Below are 9,952 nucleotides of genomic sequence, written 5' to 3' on the forward strand. Positions count from 1 at the left end.
GATCCTTCAGAAATTTGGCAAATCTAGGCATTTGTAGAATAGCATCAATAAGAGGTACCTCTACACAAATTTCCTTAACCCTTTTTAGAAACTTGCCAAATTCTTCATCCTTCTTGAGCATTGTAAGTCTCTGAGGAAAAGGGACAGCTTTGCTCTGATGGTTCAGTGGAAGAGTCTCTTTAACCTCAATGGTACTCTCCTCATTAGCTTGAATCTGATTCGGTATAGGAGGAGGGAGCTTTTCTTCTTTTTGTATCCCTTTTGAAGCAGTCACTTGGGAGTCTCCCAAGGTCCGTCCGCTCCTAAGCTCAATCCTATTGCAATGCTCCATAGGATTCACATCAGGTTTTCCTGGAAGTTGTCCTGGTGCTCTGGATGATGAGGAAGCTAGTTGGGCAATTTGACTATCTTGAATCTTTTGATGCTTTTCAGAATTATCCATTCTCTGAATGAGCTTTGCTATATCTTGCTTCATTTCATTCTGAGTTGAGATAATTTCTTCAAGCATCTTTTCAACATTTGACTTTGGTAAGCCTTGAGAAGATAGATGTTGAAAATTTTGTTGCCCAGCTTGAAAATTTGGTCTTGCCCCCATAGATGGTCCTTGATCTTGGTTATTTCTGTAAGAAAAATTTGGATGACTCTTCCATCCAGGGTTATAAGTATTTGAGTATGGGTTGTTCTGCCTTTGATTGTAACTCATGATTGCATCACATTGTTCAAGTTGATTGATTTGTGTAGTGATAGCTCCCAATGGACATGAGTCATTTGAATGCTCTGAACTCCCACATACTTCACAAGATGTACTAATAGCATTGACCATATTAGCACTAGTCCCCATATTCTCAAATTTCTTTGTAAGAGCGTCCAATTTTGCAAACAAAAGAGTGACTGCATCTACATCAAACTTCCCTGATGCTTTAATTGTTGGGTTTACAGAGGAATAGCCACCACTTCTTTCATTTGCCCATTGATGATGATTTTGTGCTACACTTTCAATGATTTCTTCGGCTTCATCTAAGCTTTTGTTCATAAGTGCCCCTCCAGCTGAATCAAGGGACACTTTGGTATGATAATTGATACCATTGTAAAAAGTGTGCAACACTAACCATCTTTCCAACCCATGATGTGGGCATTGTCTGAGCATACTATTATATCTATCCCATGCTTCAAAAAGAGATTCTGAGTCAGTTTGCTTGAAGCTTGCAATTAAATTCCTCATATGAGCTGTTTTGCTTGGTGGATAGAACTTATCAAGAAACTGTTGCTCACACTGCTCCCAAGTGGTGATGCTATTAGGGGCCAAAGAATTCAGCCATTGCTTTGCCCTATCTCTTAGAGAAAACCCAAATAATAATAATCTAACTGCATCTGAAGGAACTCCATTCATTTTCATGGTACCACATATTTCATAAAAGACCTCTAAGTGTTGATTAGGGTCCTCATGAGGTCCTCCACCAAATTGGTTCTGCTGCACCATAGATATGATTGCGGGTTTGATCTCAAAGTTATTAGCTTCCACTGAAGGTCTTGAAATACTAGATCGAAAACCTCTCGCATAGGGTGCTGCATAATCCTTAAGTGGTCTATTTGCCATATTCAAATGTTCCTGTTCTTCAATTTGCCTTTTCAGAATTCTTCTTTTATGGAAAGTTCTATCAATCTCAGGGTCAAAAGGAAAGAATTCCCCTGCAAAGTTAGATCTTCGCATACACAAGAACAAGATAGCAGATAGCAATTCAACACAAAAAGAAAAATAGAAGAATCAAAAATGCAGAATTGAGTTTGTACAAAAAGAATTAACAAGAAGTGAAAGTTATACAAGAAAGTAAAAAAAAACAGAAATCTAATGATTAGTTACAACTATGCAATATGAAAGGAAAACAAATGTTATGTTTAGTCTAACTCAATTGATAATTCCTAATGTTATAGCGCAGTCCCCGGCAACGGCGCCAAAAACTTGTTCGCTCTCCGCAAGTGTACGGAAATGTCGCAAGTAATATAAAAGATTATCGTATCCACAGGGACTGGAATAAGCACTAGAAATGTCTCAATGCGAATTAGCTAAACAACTATCCAATCGTTTCAAAAGCAAAGTAAAGGTAAACAAATCTAATGTTAGAGATCAACAAACAAGGGTTTAGTGTTTTGGGTTATGATAAAGGGAGATTCTAGGAGTTTCAGTTTCTTTGTAAGATTTCTTGAATGTAAATGGTTCACCAATTCTTATTCCTCAATTGCCAAACATGTAGAAAGTTGCCGGTTCCCTCTTGCAATAGACAACCGGCTAAGGACTGAGAAATGTATCTAAATAAGATTAATTAGACATGAACCTACGTTGTCCTTACACAGAAGCGCACCTATTACTATGCCTTCCTCGGATATCAACATAGAAGCCCACAACTTATTAATCTATAAAGATACAAGAAGCTAATCATAGAATCCATCCTACTCTCTTGAATATTCCTATTTCCTCTTCAAGATTATCTCTCAAACATCCTTACACGGGCTTGCACCTGTCACGTGGATCCCTCGGATGATCGAGTGAGAGTTTATCCTTACCAAGTCCATAAGAAATCCAAACAATCAATCAAGAATGAGAATTAAGCACAAACCACCATCAATCATTCAAGATCTAATTGATACAAGCAAGATAATGTCATTGAAACAAGAAAATGGCAAATCCATAAGAGATTACATCAATCCATCATACAAATACTCCCTTAATCCTAGAATACAAGATCTACTCCATGAATCGAGGAAGAAAACCCGAAAGAATAGAGATTACAAGCATTCCTTGAATCCCCAATCCAAGAATACAAAAAGAGGGGAAAAGAGAAAACTTATCTACGAAGAAGCCGTGTCTTCGGATCCAATCCTCGCTCTGGAGCCGGAATCGCCAAGAACTCCCCTTGAATTGCCCAGAAATCCTTCCAAGAATGGGAGGAAACCACCAAATCTTGCCTTCTCCCAAAGGGGGAGAGATCCCCTTTCAATTCATGAAGAAGGGTTTAAATAGAGGAGGGAATCGGGCGCCACACGGCCCCGTGACACGGCCGTGTGAGATTCACACGGCCATGTCCAGTTCCCTCTCTGCCAAACCTGCACGGCCGTGTGACTCCACACGGCCATGTACAGTTCGGTGCACAGCCTGCTTGGTCTCTGAAAGTCTCACACGGCCGTGTAGATCCACACGGCCATGTAAGGCTTCTGCTCTGGTTGGCTTCAAATCTTGACACGGCCATGCGAGGTTCACACGGCCATGTCATCTTTCTCTTCTGTTGGTGCCAAACTCCACACGGCCCGAGCTCCATACCAGTGCAGGGCCGTGTGAGGTACACGGCCCGGTGCTTTCTCCCTTCGTCTCCTCCAATGCATGCCCAAAGATGTAGATTCTTCACCAAATCGACTCCTGTGTACAGAAAATGCACAAAAAGCAGATCTCCGAACCAAAAAAGTAAATATGCTAAAAGGAAAGCTGGAAGTATAAAAATGCATAGATCAAGCATGCTCAAATTATGTAAATGTGCGTAAAAACATGCATAAAAGAGTATATAATCTACGCACATCAGTACTAGAGTTTATGAATCCAGGTAGCCAAGTGAGCGGTTGTCACACCCCAGGTAGTCCCTGCCCAAATAAAATTTCGGCAGCATCTCCCCTGTACGGGTGACAATCTGAAACTTAATACATTGCCCTCAGGGCCACATATACCTCGACCAACACGGCCGAAACAATAACAATAATAAAAATGCAACAACCAAGCATCCTCGTAGTTTAGTAGTAAACAAACTAAAGCAGTGATAAGAAAACTCAAAAACAACCCTACTCAACTACACCCATAACACTCAAAATCGATATCCTACTCCACTACACCCATAAAACACAAATCACAACGAACTTACCTCTTCTACCATCTAGGTAGGTATGTAGCAAAACACATCCAAATAAAACTCATCGACAATAAAGCAAAACTATACAGTGTCCAGGTGTCAAAAGTAGAACAGTCTAAAGGTACAAGAAGAAACCAAAAGACAAACTATATCCTCGATATGCAGGGGACTGACGACTGGAACTCTCCGAACAGCCTCAATATGAAATGTAATAATAACCACAGGGTGAGTAAACTCCTCAGCGGGTAATATCGACATGCATAGAAAGAAAATAACAACTAGCAGTAATCATGCGTACAGTCTCCTGATATAAGAAAGATAAAAATACAATTGAATAAACAGGAGAAAACTGTATTAACCAAGACCTAGGTATAAATATAACAAGGTCGTCAGACCGAGAGTGTCATAAATCCTGTATTAATGTCAATCATATGCATCCATCCAAATACAGCAAATAAATGCAGCAAACATAAGCAATAAATGCATCATGCATATGATGCCAATGACATGTCCTGGTCACCCCTGACGCCAGTCAGCCATCTCAAACACGATGGTGAGACCGAGTGGGTATGGCTGTGACAACTGTGCACTCTGCCATCACTGCTCCAGATGAGTAACTTAGTAGATGGGATGTTGTCGGAGTACACCTATCCTCCTACCCCAAATCATAAGTGGGGGAGCTCAATGTTCTCATCTTTCTGAGACAATCCAGAAGAGGGATCCCTGCCGGCTACCACGCTGCGTCTCCAGACCAATGGAGCTTAACAGAGTAGAACTGTCTGCCGGCTACTACGCTGAGTCACCGGACCAACGGAGCCTAACAGCAGAACTGCCACACACATGCCTGACATACCACTAACCCATGAGTGGTGGTGTGTTCAGATCTATGTAACTGGAGATGTGCTCAACAATAATGAAGTCGACTATCGCACAGCATGCAATCATGCGAGATGGTGCATGACACTAAGCATAAGGAAAATATCCTGAACCTATCCATATATATAATGTGTACCCTAGAACAAATTGACCTACTCAATTGTCTAGGTACACAGGCCAGATAAGGTATCAAAACTTAGGTCTTGAACATAATAAAACATGATTGTGTCACTACCCCTATAAGCATATATAATCAGGTAGGTACTAACATGAAGTGCATAACAAATAAACAAAACAAGCATGTAACAGATCGGGTAGTGACCAACCGAAGCAGATAAGAAACATAATCATTGCTATTTGTTAAAAACACTACTATGCATATCAAATGACATAAAGTCAAAGTACCCGTCTCTAATAGAAATGATCGTATCCAGTCCAAATCCCTCATCGAGACACCGTCTTGAATCAAAGTCCTGTAGTACATGGTATCCAGATTTAGCTAATTATATATATAAATAAATTAGCTAAATCAAATCCTCGAGAAGCTAACATAAATCCAAATCCAATTATAAACCCTAATTGGATCATCTAACTTCTCAATCGATTCTAACTAATCCAGTCGAATTAGGACTTGCAATAAGTAAAACAATCATAGCATCTTACCCAATTTAGCCCTAATTCTACACAAATATTAAATCCTTATGCCTTACCTCAAATCACAGCTTTGTTCTAGAACAAGAAGCTGTTGGAATTTGCTGGAATCAGTGTCTGCTAGATCCAAGAGCAGCCCACAGCACACAATACTTGCTGGAAACTTCACTGCTCGAAAACAAGAAGAGGAGATTCACTTATTAACACCCAACCATACTACCCAGAAATCAACTACCTAATTTACCAGTTAGGGTAGAACACTTACCTCAAATCTGACTCAAGGTTTCCTCTCTGACGAAACCTAGTTGTTACACTGGTGATGAACAAGGCAGAGGGAACAGCAATGAGAGAAGACCGACTGGTGTAGCAAGGAAAAGACACCAAGAGTCGGCGGTCTAGGGCACAGAGGGAAACAGAGCAGAGATCAGGGCAGAGGCTGGAGTCGCCCAATCCAGTGGTCGACAGAGGCACAGAGGGAAGAAGGGAGAGCGGCAGCGACGAAGAGGAGACCGGCTGCCGGCTCTCGAGCGTTGATCGGTGCCGAGAAGAACAAGGAGGAAGAGGAATCGGGGTGTCAGTTGTGTCAGTGGTGCTGCCAAATCGTAGCAGAGGGGGCGGCCATCTGCCGGCGCTAGGGCACAAGGGATGTCAGCGGCACTTCCGTGTGGCAGCGGCGCTGTGCAGGGGTGCTTGGCGTCGCTGGCAGCAGTGGAGATGGGGCATCGCGAGGAAGAAGGGGAAGAGAAGACCTTGAGCACGCGGCAGAGAAGATGGCTAGGGCACGACTTTAACCGCGAGGAAGGGGAAGGAACTGATGAGGAGCAGTTCGGCGCGGAGGTTAGGGCAAATGGGCGTCGGGCGCGCGGGAGAGAAAGAAACGGTGAGTAAGAAAGAGGAAAATAAAGAAAAAGGAATTAAGAAAATAGACATTTTCTCACTTAAATGGGTAGCCTAAACAGGCTTTCCCGGGGCCCAGTTTTTATCCTCGTAATCGAAGCCATACAGTCTCCGAAAAATTCTCAGAAAATTTCTAAAAATTATGAAAAATTTCCTTATCGTTATTCACCATTTTTTGGTATTTTACATTCTCCCCCACTAATAAAAATTTGGTCCCCAAATTTCATTATCTACCATCAGCAAATACTAACCACAGGTAAAGAGTATAAATGTTGAACGGTAAATTAAATCACATATATCAAGTGAAAAGATGGGGGTATCGAGCTCAGATCGTATCCTCGAGCTCCCAGGTAGCCTCCTCATTCGAATGATGCTCCCATCCAACTTTAACTAGCCGGATAGTCTTGTTCCGCAACTGACGCTCTTTCTGATCTAGAACCCGTACCGAAATCGCCTCGTAAGTAGCATCAGGCTGAAGGGGAACAGGGATATCTGTCAGCACATGTGTCGGGTCGGGTACGTATCTCCTCAGCATAAATACGTGGAATACGTCGTGGACGCCTGCCAGGGACGGTGGTAGTGCCAGACGATAATCTACTGCTCCAATCCTCTCCAGGATCTGGAAAGGGCCAATGTATTGCGGAGCTAGCTTACCTCTGAGGCCAAATCTCTTCACCCCTTTCGTGGGTGAAACTCGCAGAAATATATGGTCACCTGTAGAGAACTCCAGGGGTCTGCGTCTCTGATCTGCATAACTCTTCTGGCGGTCCTGCGCCTCTGACATACTCCGTCTGATAGTACGGACCAACTCTGCCTCATGTTGAGCTCTATGAGGTCCCAACAACTGGGCCTCCCTAACCTCATCCCAGAGGGTGGGTGTCCGACAAGGTCTACCATACAACGCTTCAAACAGTGTCATCTGGATAGCCGAATGAAAGCTGTTGTTGTAGGTGAACTCTACCAATGGCAAATGGTCCACCCAACTGCCTCCAAAATCCAATACACATGACCTCAGCAAGTCCTCTAGAGTCTGAATGGTCCGCTCTGACTGTCCATCTGTCTGCAGATGGAAAACTGTACTGAAACAGAGCTGAGTACCCAAGGCCTACTGCAGACTTTGCCAGAATCGAGACGTGAACCGAGGGTCTCTATCCGAAATAATAGTCAAAGGGACACCATGTAATCTGATGATCTCCTGGCAATATAGACCTGTCAATCAATCCAGGGAATCAGTCTTTCGAATCGCTAAGAAGTGTGCGGATTTGGTTAATCGATCAACGATTACCCAAATCAGGTCATGGCCTCATCGTGTCCTCGGCAAACCCACCACAAAGTCCATAGTAATGTGTTCCTATTTCCACTCAGGAATAGGAATCCGCTGAAGTAGTCCGGCAGGTCTCTGGTGCTCAGCCTTCACCTGCTGACAGATAAGACATCTCGCTACAAATTCTGCGATGTCTTTCTTCATATCGTTCCACCAGTAGGAACGCCTCAAATCTTGAAACATGCGGGTCCCACCTGGATGGATCGTAAATCGAGAGCAATGAGCCTCCCGAAGTAGCTCGTGTAAGACCGGGTGAGACTAAGGTACGCATAATCTGCCTCGAAAGTATATAATGCCCTCCTCATCTCGTGTAAACTCGGTCTGCTGCCCGGAAGCTATCTGGCTACCAATAAACTACAAATGCTGATCACCGGCCTGGGCCTCTCGGATCCTCGTCCCGATTGACGACTGAGCAACCATGGTAACCAGAATACCCTGCTCTGTCTGTCCCTGCTCCTAAAGGCCCAACTCGGAGAAACCCTGAACCAAGTCTATGACTGAAACTCGGTGGCAAGCCAAAGTCCCTCTGGACTTCCTGCTGAGTGCATCGGCAACCATATAATCTTTCCCCGGGTGATAGCTAATGGTACAATCATAATCCTTCAGGAACTCCATCCATCTCCTCTGTCGGAGATTAAGTTCCTTCTGGGTGAAAATATATTTGAGACTCTTATGATCTATAAGAATCTCAAAGGTAATGTCATATAGTTGATGTCGCCAAATCTTCAAAGCAAAGATGATGACGGCTAGCTCCAGATCATGTACTGGGTAGTTCTTCTCATGCTCCTTCAACTGTTGAGAAGCATAGGAGACTACCCTGCCGTGCTGCATCAGAACAGTGCCCAAACCCTGTAGAGATGCGTCGGTGTATAGCACAAATCCGTCCTCTCCAGCGGGCAAAACCAAGACTAGAGCCTACACTAATCTTCGCTTCAACTCTTGGAAGTTGGTCTCGCAGTCCTCGGTCCAAGTGAACTTCACACCTTTCCTGGTCAGGCGTGTCAGTGGAATAGCAATCCGGGAGAAACCCTCGACGAACCATCTGTAATATCCTGCTAGTCCCAAAAAACTGCGGATCTCCTGAACTGATTTCGGCTGCTCCCAACTAGTGACAACCTCGATCTTTTGAGGATCTACTGAAATACCTCTGCTAGAGACCACATGTCCCAGAAAACTGACTGAGGATAGCCAGAAAGCACACATGCTAAACTTCGCGTACAGCTGATGTCGTCGAAGAGTCTCCAAAACTGTGCGAAGATGCTGCGCATGTTCCTCCTCGGAATGCGAGTAGACCAATATGTCATCGATGAAAACGATAACAAACTGATCAAGATACTCCAAGAAGACGCGGTTCATCAAATCCATAAACACCGCTGGAGCATTGGTAAGCCCAAATGGCATTACTAAAAACTCATAATGGCCGTATCTGGTACGGAATATTATCTTCTGAATATCAGATTCTTTGACTCTCAGCTGATGATATCCAGATCGTAGATCAATCTTAGAATACACTGATGTACCTCTGAGCTGATCAAACAAATCCTCGATCTGTGGTAAGGGGTACTTATTTCTGACGGTCACTGCATTCAATTGTCTGTAATCAATGCACAACCTCAGTGTACCATTCTTTTTCTTGACAAATAATACTGGAGAACCCCATGGTGAAGCACTAGGGCGTATAAATCCCCTATCTAAAATTTCCTGGAGTTGAACCTTCAGTTCGTTCAACTCTTTTGGTGTCATACGGTAAGGAGCTTTCGATGTCGGCGCGGTTCCAGGAATCAACTCAATAGTAAACTCTACTTGCCTTCTGGGAGGCAAACGTGGTAGCTCCTTTGGAAATACATCCGGATACTCTCGGACTACTGGAACGTCGGAGAGTTGAGAACTACTGTTGTCTTCTGTATGAATCAAGGATAACAGAAAACCCTGGCAACCATATGACAGCAACTTCTGAGCCTGAATCGCCGAAATGATTGATATGTCGTCGTCTCTGATGCCAGTGAAATCCCACGAGGGTTGGTTCGGAGGCCGGAATGCGACCACCCTCGTCTGGCAATCAACAGTGGCATGATATGCTGACAAACAGTCCATGCCAAGAATAATATCAAAGTCGACCATTTCTAATATTAAAAGATCTACCGTAAGTATCATGTTGCCAAAATCTAATGGGCAACCTCTGACCTCCTGAGTGATGTCCAAGGTATCACCGGACGGTAGAGAGACAGTCAGTCGCTGCAGTCTGAAAGTGGGTAGTCTAACAATCTCCCGTATAAAGGTACAGGATATAAAAGAATGTGAGCTACCTATA

The 9,952-nt window shown here is 43.5% G+C and overlaps 1 non-coding gene across 1 annotated transcript; it reads left to right on the plus strand.

Annotated features, from left to right (window-relative positions):
- The first annotated feature begins 1,118 nt into the window (after positions 1 to 1,118).
- Positions 1,119 to 1,224, plus strand: LOC121994571. The gene has a single exon (XR_006115784.1). It is a non-coding gene; the product is annotated as a small nucleolar RNA R71 (small nucleolar RNA).
- Positions 1,225 to 9,952: the final 8,728 nt, after the last annotated feature.

Source organism: Zingiber officinale, chromosome 1B, assembly GCF_018446385.1.
Source record: "Zingiber officinale cultivar Zhangliang chromosome 1B, Zo_v1.1, whole genome shotgun sequence".
Lineage (NCBI taxonomy): Eukaryota > Viridiplantae > Streptophyta > Magnoliopsida > Zingiberales > Zingiberaceae > Zingiber > Zingiber officinale.